Here is a 13,379-nt window from a genome sequence, read left to right on the forward strand (position 1 = left end):
TGTCGCGCCCGAAAAAGTGTTAATACTGTAAGTATTGTACATATTATACACCAGCTGTTTGATTGTAACGTGCATCTTATTTATCTACAAATTTGCAGGTATTAAAATCGCCTTGCAAAATCGCTAATGAGTAGCATGTCAATAGCAAAGCCAATGTATATTAGCATCAAGCTAATAAAAAATGGGCCTTACTTTACTTACGTTGGAGTGTTTTTTGAGTCAATTTCTTTTTTGGCATTGGAAAATTGCAACATTACCAAGAGGAATGTTTGGTTGACTCCGCTCTCAGTGCTGCCGGAGTAATCGCCAAGTGTCGGACATGATGTCAGGTGCAACCCAGGTTCCATAACCTTGCACCGTTGAATTTTACGTGAATTCGTGCCCAGTAGGAACGGCAGGATTCGGTCAATGCCAAAAAAAGTAGCAGATATGGTACCCTATCGGTGCTGATAATGCAAAGAGATATTTCTATTCAGTGGTACTTTAAAGGCCTACTGAAACCCACTACTACCGACCACGCAGTCTGATAGTTTATATATCAATGATGAAATCTTAACATTGCAACACATGCCAATACGGCCGGGTTAACTTATAAAGTGCAATTTTAAATTTCCCGGGAAATTTCCGGTTGAAAACGTCTAAGTATGATGACGTATGCGCGTGATGTCAATCGTTGAACCGGAAGTATTGGTACACCATTGAATCCAATACAAAAAGCTCTGTTTTCATCTCAAAATTCCACAGTATTCTGGACATCTGTGTTGGTGAATCTTTTGCAATTTGTTTAATGAACAATGGAGACTGCAAAGAAAAAAGTTGTAGGTGGGATCGGTGTATTAGCGGCGGACTACAGCAACACAACCAGAAGGACTTTGAGATGGATAGCAGATGCGCTAGCCGCCGACCTCACCTTGACTTCCTCCGTCTCTGGGCCGCCAACCGCATCTATGATTGTCGATCCGTCGATCGCTAGAACGCAGGTGAGCACAGGTGTTGATGAGCAGATGAGGGCTGGCGTAGGTCGATAGCTAATGTTTTTAGCATAGCTCTGTGAGGTCCCGTTGCTAAGTTAGCTTCAATGGCGTCGTTAGCAACAGCATTGTTAAGCTTCCCCAGCCTGGAAAGCATTAACCGTGTATTTACAGGTTCATGGTTTAATAGTATTGTTGATTTTCTGTCTATCCTTCCAGTCAGGGGTTTATTTCTTTTGTTTATATCTGCAGTTAAGCCCGATGTGCTATCACGTTAGCTCCGTAGCTAAAGTGCTTCGCTGATGTATTGTCGTGGAGATAAAAAGTCACTGTGAATGTCCATTTCGCGTTCTCGACTCTCATTTTCAAGAGGATATAGTATCCGAGGTGGTTTAAAATACAAATCCGTGATCCACAATAGAAAAAGGAGAAAGTGTGGAATCCAATGAACCCTTGTACCTAAGTTACGGTCAGAGCGAAAAAAGATACGTCCTGCACTACACACTAGTCCGTCACTCTCACGTTCCTCATCCACGAATCTTTCATCCTCGCTCAAATTAATGGGGTAATCGTCGCTTTCTCGGTCCGAATCGCTCTCGCTGCTGGTGTAAACAATGGGGAAATGTGAGGAGCCTTTCAACCTGTGACGTCACGCTACTTCCGGTACAGGCAAAGCTTTTTTTATCAGCGACCAAAAGTTGCAAACTTTATCGTCGATGTTCTCTACTAAATCCTTTCAGCAAAAATATGGCAATATCGCAAAATGATCAAGTATGACAGAATGGATCTGCTATCCCCGTTTAAATAAAAAAATTCATTTTAGTAGGCCTTTAACTTTCCACTTTTCGTAGTTTTTTCGCCTTAAACAAGTTTTGGCCATTTTGCTAACTCAGTGAGTTCCGAAAACTCAACAAACCAGCGTGGAAAGAAGGAGGGAACCGCTGTGGAGTTTGTTTTTTTTTTAAATGAAAAAAAGACTATTTGCAAGGAGTTTATTAATGGCACTCACAAGCATGACCACAGCACAGCAAAGGCAGTAACCACATGGAGTTTTAATTGTGATGAAGCCTGTCTTTTCTGGGAAAAGATGCCAGAGCAGAATGATATTACAGCAAGGAGGAGACACTACCTCTTCTCCCTTTCCAGAGCGGAGCCCTCGCTCTTCCAAAGCACAAACACGCAGAGACGTACGGCTCCCCTCTCCCTCTGTCTACTCCTTTCTCGTCAGATCTCTGCCGTTGTTTATGTGTGTGCAGTTTACTTTTTTTTCCCCCCAAATGTTTATTATTGTAGCAAGAGGGTTGTTGGTGTTAAGGATTTTGTTTGCGAGAGTGCAACATAGTGACTTTTGTGTGTGTGCATGTGTTGACAGAGCAGAGCATACAGCAGCTTTTTTTTATTACACAGAAAGTTGATCCATCCCCTCCTTAAGTTTGTTTGATATACAGTATTGTATATCACTCAGTATTGTGTTCAAAGTGTGTACACACCTTCACTAAAATGTTAATTTATTTTTTATTTTTATGCAGAGCTCTGCTTCACTAAACAAACTTTTCTATTTACAAACCATGTTCAAGAACAAATAAAGTACCTAAATCTACTTTCCACAGCAGTGTTTTTCAACCACTGTGCCGCGTGCCGTGAGATATTGTCTGGTGTGCCGTGGGAAATTATGCGACTTCACCTAATTCAGGGGTCGGCAACCCAAAATGTTGAAAGAGCCATATTGGACCAAAAATACAAAAACAAATCTGTCTGGAGCCGCAAAAAATTAAAAGCCATATTACATGTGTCATGAGATATAAATGTAATTAAGAGGACTTAAAGTAAACTAAATGACCTCAAATATAGCTACAAATGAGGCATAATGATGCAATATGTACATATAGCTAGCCTAAATAGCATGTTAGCATCGATTAGCTTGCAGTCACGCAGTGACCAAATATGTCTGATTAGCACTCCACACAAGTCAATAACATCAACAAAACTCACCTTTGTGCACTCACGCACAACGTTGGAAGTGTGGCGGACAAAATGAGACAGAAAAAGTGGCATAAAACACGTCCTAGAAAGTCGGAGAAATTTATACATGGAAACAAACTATACGGTGAGTTCAAGGACCGCCAAAATAAGTAGGAAAAAACGGCGCTCGCCAAATACTCGAATGAGTGAAGCATATTTAATATAAACAGTGTGATTTATAACAATTAGCGAGGTTTATGTCATGTTTGTCCTCCTACAGAAACCATACTAAAACAAAAAAATACATTTTTTTCCCTTCATCTTTTTCCATTCTTCATACATTTTTGAAAAATCTCCAGAGAGCCACTAGGGCGGCGCTAAAGAGCCGCATGCGGCTCTAGAGCCGCGGGTTGCCGACCCCCGACCTAATTGGTCCCAAAAATATTTTTTTCAAATCAATAATTATAATCTGCAAATAATGTGCCGTTGCTTACTGTCTGTGCTGCGTAGAGCTCGGCAGGGTAACCACGTAATACTCCATGTCAGTAGGTGGCAGCAGGTAGTTAATTGCTTTGTAAAACTCGAAATGTGTCGGGTGAGGCGAGGATGGTTTGTTGTGATCACAATATGCAGGTAAAAACGTATATAATGCTTAAACCACAAATGAACATAAGGAAAAGGCAATGAAGCATACGAATGGGTATGCAAAACGAAAGTAAAATTGAACTGGCTACCAAGTAAACAGAAACAGAATGCTGGACGACAGCAAAAACTTACGGCGTCCACAAAGTACAGGTACATCCGTACATGACATGACAACCAACAATGTCCACACAAAGAAGGATAGCAACGACTTAAATAGCCTTACTTGCTAACACAAAGTAAGGTGCGGGGAATAGCGCTCAAAGGAAGACATGAAACTGCTACAGGAAAACGCCAACAAAACAGGAAGGGCCACCAAAATAACAGCGCAAGACAAAAACTAAAGCACTGCACACAGGAAAACACCAACAAACTCAAAATAAGGCACGACGACCTGGTGTAGTTTCATTTTTTAACGTTTTCTGCTGGTGGTGTGCCTGTGGAATTTTTTATGAAAAAAACGTGCCTTGCCTCAAAAAAGGTTGAAAAACACTGTTCCACAGTACATACTTTTATTTTGTAGTGTGGAATGCGAGTAAAGGTTTGATCAAGCGAAATTAGTCATACCGAGAGCAATGGTACATATGAATATACTGGGGGCGGTATAGCTCGGTTGGTAGAGCGGCCGTGCCAGCAACTTGAGGGTTCCAGGTTTGATCCCAGCTTCCGCCATGGTAGTCACTGCCGTTGTGTCGTTGGGCAAGACACTTTACCCACCTGCTCCCGGTGCCACCCACACTGGTTTAAATGTAACTTAGATATTGGGTTTCACTATGTAAAGCGCTTTGAGTTACTAGAGAAAAAGCGCTATGTAAATATAATTCACTTCACACTAACCTATTTGTTATTAACTGTCTCTAATGGACTTATGCTTTAAATTATAAATGGGTTATACTTGTATAGCGCTTTTCTACCTTCAAGGTACTCAAAGCGCTTTGACAGTATTTCCACATTTACCCATTCACACACACATTCACACACTGATGGCGGGAGCTGCCATGCAAGGTGCTAACCAGCAGCCATCAGAGGCAAAGGGTGAAGTGTCTTGCCCAAGGACACAACGGACGTGACTAGGAAGGTAGAAGGTGGGACTTGAACCCCAGTAACCTGCAACACTCCGATTGCTGGCACAGCCACTCTACCAACTTCGCCACGCAGTCCCTTTGTGTGGAAATGGAATGAAAATGTGCTTTTTGGCAACACACAATGGTCACAACAATTCATAAAGTTAAGCTCGTGATGCAGTTAATTGAATGACGCGCACACGTTTGTTACGGGATACTTTCTAATATGCTTCTGCCTTGGAGGCTTTGTATGTGTAAGTTTAATTTAATTGTATTTTATTCGTACACATAGTCGCACACACCATACACTCTCTTGGATTTTGTCACACTCCATTCTCTAGTTGATTATATTATTATTTGTTTGTTATTATATATATAGTGCATATATATAATAAATCATAGCATTAAATACTACTCCCCCTTGTGGTCTGTGCCGTCTACTCTCCTCCTAAACATAACAGTGATGCAGTTAATTGAATGACGCAGAAAACGTTTGTTACAGGATACTTTCTATTATGCTTCTGCCTCGGAGACTTTGTATGTGCAAGTTATATGCAACTATAGTTATTTGATACTTGTTTTTATTGACAACTGTCTTGTTTTAGACTGCAATATTAAGGACACTTATTACATATATCTAGTGTGTGCGCTATTGTGTGCTTAGCTGTTGTGTAGCTGCTATAGCCTACCATGTTTACCTTTCGGAATACTTGACTAAAATACAAGAAAAGACCAACCTTGTGTCTTTATCGGAGGACATTTAGATGTTAAGGGACTGTCCAGCTTTGCACAAGTAAACACTGCAGTACTGCTTGCGCCTGAGATTTTAGATTAAGCGGAAATCATCCGATACTTGTTTCCTCGCTGATATAAAACCGATATTCAACATAAATATACGCCATCTTTCCCTTTTAAGACATGCACCTGGGGATAGGTTGATTGGCAACACTAAATTGGCCCTAATGTATGAATGTGAGTGTGAATGATGTTTGTCTGTCTGTGTTGGCCCTGCGATGAGGTGGCGACTTGTCCTGGGTGTACCCCGCCTTCCGCCCGAATGCAGCTGAGATAGGCTCCAGCAACCCCCGCGACCCCAAAAGGGACAAGCGGAAGAAAATGGATGGATGGATGGATGCTTCGACACCTACAGGACTTAATGGCACAGCAACTGTCATCTGACAGTTTGGTTATGTTATGTTTTTTCCTCTATGTTTGTGTTTCATTTCCTCTCAGCGCTCTTATTTTGGTTCCTTTTCCTGCACGTCTCCCTGAGGGCTTGTTTCCCTCGCCTGCACCTGATTGGCAGTCTGGCACACCTGGTGGCAATTGCCAATCGGGCTACTATTTATACCTGCCTCGCCCTCCAGTCCGTGCTGGAGTAGTGTATGCTGTGGACTGTTTGCTGTTCCCTGATTCCTGGTCCGTGTTTTACCTGCACTTTTTACATTAAAACTAGAGATACAGGTCACGCTGAGGGTTCACATATAAACAACTTTAACACTGTTACAAAAATGTGCCACACTGTGAACCCACACCAAACAAGAATGACAAACACATTTCGGGAGAACATCCGCACCATAACACAACATAAACACAACATAACAAATACCCAGAACCCCTTGCAGCACTAACTCTTCCGGGACGCTACAATATACACCCCCGCTACCCCCACCCCCCATCTCCCGAATTAGTATTTCCCATAGTTGTAGTGGGTATTAGGATTATCTCAGGGAGAGCATGTCCCAAATTCCAAGCTGCTGTTTTGAGGCATGTTAAAAAAAATAACACACTTTGTGACTTCAATAATAAATATGGCAGTGCCATGTTGGCACTTTTTTCCATAACTGGAGTTGAAGTTGTTCTCTTATTTTGGAAAACCTTGTTTTTGATTGATTGAAACTTGTATTAGTAGATTGCACAGTACAGTACATATTCCGTACAATTGACCACTAAATGGTAACACCCGAATAAGTTTTTCAACTTGTTTAAGTCAATTCATGGTAAAGTTACATTGTTTAATGCATCCAGCGGGGCATCACAACAAAATTAGGCATAATAATGTGTTAATTCCACGACCGTATATATCGGTTGATATCGGAATCGGTAATTAAGATTTGGACAATATCGGGATAGCGGCAAAAAAGCCATTATCGGACATCTCTACTGTGGTCTGTTTGCTGTTTCCTGGTGTTTTACCTGCACTTTTTACATTATTTAAAACCATGTTTTCCTGCATCAAGCCTGCCACCTCTGCTTCTTGGGCTTCGTCACCAACACTTCCTGACAGCAACGACCCAAACAGAGTCTCAGTCAGTCCAACTTCAATCGTGGCAGTGCAATTAACTCAGTGGAAGCCCGACTTTGGTTGTGCACGGACCAAATGACGGAGAGACAGATGGGCAAACAAATCAATGGAATTGTAAACAAAACCATATCCCCTTACGATCCAACGAGGACGCAAACTAAACACAGATTTATAGTCCAAATTCCAGTACGGATTCCAATTTATTCATCGAAAGATGACAGAAAAAACTAAAATATGGAACTCTAGAACAGTGGTTCTTAACCTTGTTGGAGGTACCGAACCCCACCAGTTTCATATGCGCATTCACCGAACCCTTCTTTAGTGAAAAATATATATATATATTTTTTTCAAATTCAAGACAAAGTTATATGTTTTTGGTAACACTTTAGTATGGGGAACATATTCTAAGTAACAAATACTTAATTTAGAGTTATTTGGTTGGGGTTAGAGCAGGGGTGTCCAAAGTATGGCCCGGGGGCCATTTGCGGCCCGCAGGTCATTTTTTGACGGCCCCACGGCACATTTTAAAAATACGATTGAAAAAAAATAAAAAACATTACAAGTGGTATTTAAAGAGCAAACAGGTGAAATGTAACAAGAAAATGTAGCAATGTTTACTCTAAACACACAAAGCTGCCATGTAGGCTGTTTCTTTCTTTAAAAAATAAAAATGAATCAAAATCAATGTCATTATGAATTATTGACCTATTCAAGGCTCCACTTACATCACATCAAATATTTTGAGATATTTTTGGGGGAAAATGTTGCATATTTTGTGTTTGCCATGTAAAAAAACGAGCTGTTTTTTTTTTTTTAAACGAACAAACATAAAACATAAACAACAATAAAATTTATAATTGACAGATAGATCTGAAGTTGATCTCGAGATTATTGTGTTAAAAGTAAACAGTAAAAAAAAATAAAAAAAATTATAATTTATTTTTTAACACTTTAATGAGTAGGACCCTTTTGGATCCCCTACAATTTTAGTGTGATTAGTTTTTAAGTGTCATTGCTCAAAAAATAATAATGAATTAAAATCAATGGTGTTATGAGTTATTGACCTTTTTAAGGCTCCAATTATTATATAATCTCAAATATCCCACTTAAAAATTTTATTGGGTGAAAATATTGCATATTTTGTGTTTTTTTCATTAAAAAAAAGGGTTTTCTTTGACAAAAAGAGCATACAATTTAAATCTTTAAAAAATGTTATATTGACAGACCTAATGTTGATCTAGAGATTTAAAAAGTTGAATAATAACACAAATAATAATACTGAATAATGACACAATTTTTATATTTTTTGGACCAAAACCCTTTGGGGTCCCTGGGATCAAGCCTGAGTGGAAGCCTAAATGTATATTTTTTATACATGTATTGTATTGCTTTTTAAAATAAAAAAATATCAAAATGGCCCCTGCTAGCTTTGATTTTTCAATTTGCGGCCCTCAGTGGAAAAAGTTTGGACACCCCTGGGTTAGAGGGTTAGGGCCAGGGTTAGAAGGTTAGGGTTATAATAAGGCCATGCTGTTTAAAGCATTAATAAGTACTTAATAATTACTAGTTAAGAGCCAATATGTTATTGATTTGCATGTTGTAGTAGAATTTCTGACCTTTGAACTATATTTCATGTCTGTCAAGAATGTACGCTCATTTAATTTCTCTTCTATTCTGTGCCATTGAATGGACCGGGTGTGGGACAAAACTGAATATTAAGTCGTGCCAACCTGTCTACAGAATGTTTTGATTGTCTAAGTATGATTAAGGGATTCAAGGATGTTGCAAAACAAACATGTCGAAGACCACAAAATCATGACGCACAAGGAAAAACAGACTGACGCACAAAGAAACAGATAAAAATGCCCAGGAAACCAGGACTCGGGAGAGATTGCTTTTTGTGTGTCCTCAGGAGGACGGCCGTTTGTTTGCAGGGACAAAACAATCCAACTTATGCACTTCTGACTATGAGTAAATAAACTTTTTGTACTAAATTCACTTTTGTTGCTGTTTAAGCCTTAATTGGACAATCCACCACAATGTTAATAAGCAACTAATTAATGGTGAATATGTTCCCAATACTAAAGTGTTACCCTGTTTTATTACTGGTGCACAAAATGAACCGTGCATAAACATCACCTTGTTCAAAGAACAAAACCAACACAGTGCATAAACTCACAACAAATTACACACCTGCAAATCAGTGTGACTTCTGCTGTTGCCTTATCCGTAATACGCCCGATAGGGAGAAGTTTTTATTTACACGATGAGTCGGGTGTGTCTTGACCTCCGCCGAACCCCTGAGCCCGACTCACCGAACCCCTAGGGTTCGATCGAACCCAGGTAGAGAACCACTGCTCTAGAATCAACAAAACGCCAACCACCGTGTGCACGCATGAGTTGCAATGCTGCAGTGCAGAGAAGGACCCCACAAATGTGTTTGCACTACAAAAAATGTTACACCAAGTCTAGTCTAGTTGTTGTTTTTACGACAGCAAAAGGTTCTCGGTCCAATCTCTCACGCTTTGTAGTCACACGTGTTTGCCAAAACTCCATGCAAGTGAGGGGGCACTCATGCATGCCAGTCCCAAGCAACATTATTATTGAATGTGCACATTTCTTCAATCGGTCAGTCCAATCATGCACAACAACACCCAGTAGGGTCATGGTGGAAGTGCATGTGTGCATGTGTGTGTATACCAAAGGGTTATGTTTCTTTTTTTTTCTTTTTGCACGACACAAACAGGCCAAAAACAGCACACAAATGTGTAAAAGCATCTGGGGGAGAAAAAAATGACTAAGACATGCAAACAAGCCCATTGATCATCGCACACATGCAGGAGGCAGGCAGGCATTTACGAGGTGGGTGTGGACGAGCCCAAAATCACCACCACATGACGGTTTTTTTTTTTTTTTTGTGCAGCTGGGAACCGACGTAAAACGGACCAAAAAAAGGCCCGGTGTCAGGTGCATGCACGTCGGCACAGCTGTGCCCCTCTCACGGGGAAGAAGACAAGATGCTTAGACCCCCCATTTCCTCCCCTATAGCTTGCATGCTAAGACGTAAGATGGACGGGAGCGGACAGGGATTCGCGATTAAAGGCAACATACGCACACTGAAACGAATCGATCGCGCATACGTGCTGCTGGTGTTTATTTAAGAAAAGAAGACTCACCTCGCAACAAATCTTGTGCCCCCTTTTTTTTTTCTTTCTCTCTCCTCTCTCCGCTCCGGAGCAAGGAAGCGCTCCAGCCCTCCGTGACGTCACAAGGCTGCAGCAGAGCAGAGCGCGTCGGCAGGCCTGCAGAGGAGAGAGGGAGAGAACAGATGCACAAAAAAAAAAAAAAAGATAAGGGGGGGAAAAAAAATATCACACCCCTCCCATTATCCGAGGAAGGGGCGAGACTGTGCAAAGCGAGGTGCAGCAAATAATAAGATATAATGCAATAAGATGCATTAAAGGCCTACTGAAATGATTTTTTTTTTATTTAAATGGGGATAGCAGATCCATTCTATGTGTCATACTTGATCATTTCGTGATATTGCCATATTTTTGCTGAAAGGATTTAGTAGAGAACATCGACGATAAAGTTTGCAACTTTTGGTCGCTGATAAAAAAAAAGCCTTGCCTGTACCGGAAGTAGCGTGACGTCGCAGGTTGAAGGGCTCCTCACATTTCCCCATTGTTTACAATGCAGCGAGAGCGATTCGGACCGAGAAAGCCACGATTGCCCCATTAATTTGAGCCAGGATGAAAGATTCGCGGATGAGGAACGTGAGAGTGAAGGACTAGAGTGCAGTGCAGGACGCATCTTTTTTCGCTCTGACCGTAACTTAGGTACAAACTGGCTCATTGGATTCCACACTCTCTACTTTTTCTATTGTGGATCACGGATTTGTATTTTAAACCACCTCGGATACTATATCCTCTTGAAAATGAGAGTCGAGAACGCGAAATGGACATTCACAGTGACTTTTATCTCCACGACAATACATCGGTGAATCACTTTAGCTACGGAGCTAACGTGATAGCATCGGGCTTAACTGCAGATAGAAACAAAAGAAATAAACCCCTGACTGGAAGGATAGACAGAAAATCAACAATACTATTAAACCCTGGACATGTAAATACACGGTTAATGCTTTCCAGCTTGGCGAAGCTTAACAATGCTGTTGCTAACGACGCCATTGAAGCTAACTTTGCAACGGGACCTCACAGAGCTATGATAAAAACATTAGCTATCCACCTACGCCCTCATCTGCTCCTCAACACCCGTGCTCACCTGCGTTCCAGCGATCGACGGAGCGACGAAGGACTTCACCCGATCATCCGTGCGGTCGGCGGCTAGCGTCGGATAGCGCGTCTGCTATCCAAGTCAAAATCCTCCTGGTTGTGTTTCTGCAGCCAGCCGCTAATACACCGATCCCACCTACAACTTTCTTCTTTGCAGTCTTCATTGTTCATTAAACAAATTGCAAAAGATTCACCAACACAGATGTCCAGAATACTTGGGAATTTTGAGATGAAAACAGAGCTTTTTGTACTGGATACAATGGTGTCCGAATACTTCCGTTTCAACGATTGACGTCACACGCATACGTCATCATACATAGACGTTTTCAACCGGAAGTTTAGCGGGAAATTTAAAATTGCACTTTATAAGTTAACCCGGCCGTATTGGCATGTGTTGCAATGTTAAGATTTCATCATTGATATATAAACTATCAGACTGCGTGGTCGGTAGTAGTGGGTTTCAGTAGGCCTTTATTAAAACGCTGTAATATATGTTTCCCCTTTGAAAGACAAAAACAGAACAACAACCCATTTTTATTAGAGATGTCCGATAATATCGGGTAGCCGATATTATCGGCCGAAAAATGCTTTAAAATGTAATATCGGAAATTATCGGTTTCAAAAAGTAAAATGTATGACTTTTTAAAATGCCGCTATACGGAGTGTAGGGAGAAGTACAGAGCGCCAATAAACCTTAAAGGCACTGCCATTGCGTGCCGGCCCAGTCACATAATATCTACAGCTTTTCACAAACACAAGTGAATGCAAGGCATACTTGGTCAACAGCCATACAGGTCACACTGAGGGTAGCCGTATAAACAAATTTAACACTGTTACAAATATGTGCCACACTGTGAACCCACACCAAACAAGAATGACAAACACATTTGGGGAGAACAGCCGCACCGTAACAACATAAACACAACCCCTTGCAGCACTAACTCTTCCGGGACGCTACAATATACACTCCCGCTACCCCAGGGATGTCCAAAGTGCGGCCCGGGGGCCATTTTTTAACGGCCCCACGGCCCTTTTTAAAATATACGATTAAAACATTTAAAAACATAAAAAGTTGTATGAAAGACCAAACAGGTGAAATGTAACAAGAAAATGTTGCAATGTTTACTCTAATAACACAAAGCTGCCATGCAGGCTGTTTCTTTCTTTAAAAAAAAAATAATGAATGAAAATCAATGTCATTATGAATTATTGACCTATCCAAGGCTCCACTTACGTCACATTAAATATTGCACTTTGAGATATTGTTTGGGGAAAATGTTGCATATTTTGTGTTTCCCATATAAAAAATTGAACTGTCTTTTGTTTTTTAAAGAAGGGCCTAAAAAATAAAAAAAATAAAATAAATAAATAAAAGAAGGGCCTATAACGAACAAACAAAAAACAGACAAAAATACAACTTATAATTGACGGATAGATCTGAAATTGATCTCGAGATTATTGTGTTAAAAGTAAACATTAAAAAAAATGTATGACTTTTTTTTTAACACTTTAATGAGTAGGACCCTTTTGGTTCCCCAATAATTTTTGTGTGATTTGTTTTTAAGTGTCATCGCTCAAAAAATTATAATGAATTAAATTCAATGGTGTTATGAGTTATTGACCTTTTTAAGGCTCCAATTATTATATAATCTCAAATATTCCCTTAAAAATGTTATTGGCTGAAAATATTGCATATTTTGTGTTTTTTCCATAAAAAAACAGGGTTTTCTTTGACAAAAAGAGCATACGACTTAAATCTTTAAAAACGTTATATTGACAGATAGACCTAATGTTGATCTATGGATTTAAAACTTGAATAATAATAAAACTAATAATACTGAATAATGACACATTTTTCATATATTTTTTAACAAAACCCTTTGGGGTCCCTGGGATCAAGCCTGAGTGGAAGCCTAAATGTATATATTTTATACATATATTGTATTGGTTTTTAAAATAAAAAAATATTAAAATAGCCCCCGTTTGCTTTGATTTTTCAGTGTGCGGCCCTCGGTGGAAAAAGTTTGGACACCCCTGCGCTACCCCCAACCCCGCCCACCTCAACCTCCTGTCCCAAATTCCAAGCTGCTGTTTTGAGGCATGTTAAAAAAAAAAATAATGCACTTTCTGACTTCAATAA

At 40.1% G+C, this 13,379-nt stretch overlaps 1 protein-coding gene across 1 annotated transcript in view; it reads right to left on the reverse strand.

Moving 5' to 3' along the window:
- Positions 1-3,030, reverse strand: part of fbxo41 (F-box protein 41) — a 117,751-nt gene extending 114,721 nt beyond the window's left edge. Inside the window, exon 1 of the mRNA XM_062027094.1 lies at positions 2,964-3,030. The gene's annotated coding sequence lies outside the window, so the exon portion shown is untranslated. The remainder of the gene's footprint in view (positions 1-2,963) is intronic.
- Between the last annotated feature and the right edge of the window lie 10,349 nt (positions 3,031-13,379).

The sequence above is a fragment of the Entelurus aequoreus genome, linkage group LG18 (assembly GCF_033978785.1).
Source record: "Entelurus aequoreus isolate RoL-2023_Sb linkage group LG18, RoL_Eaeq_v1.1, whole genome shotgun sequence".
Taxonomy (NCBI): Eukaryota; Metazoa; Chordata; class Actinopteri; order Syngnathiformes; family Syngnathidae; genus Entelurus; species Entelurus aequoreus.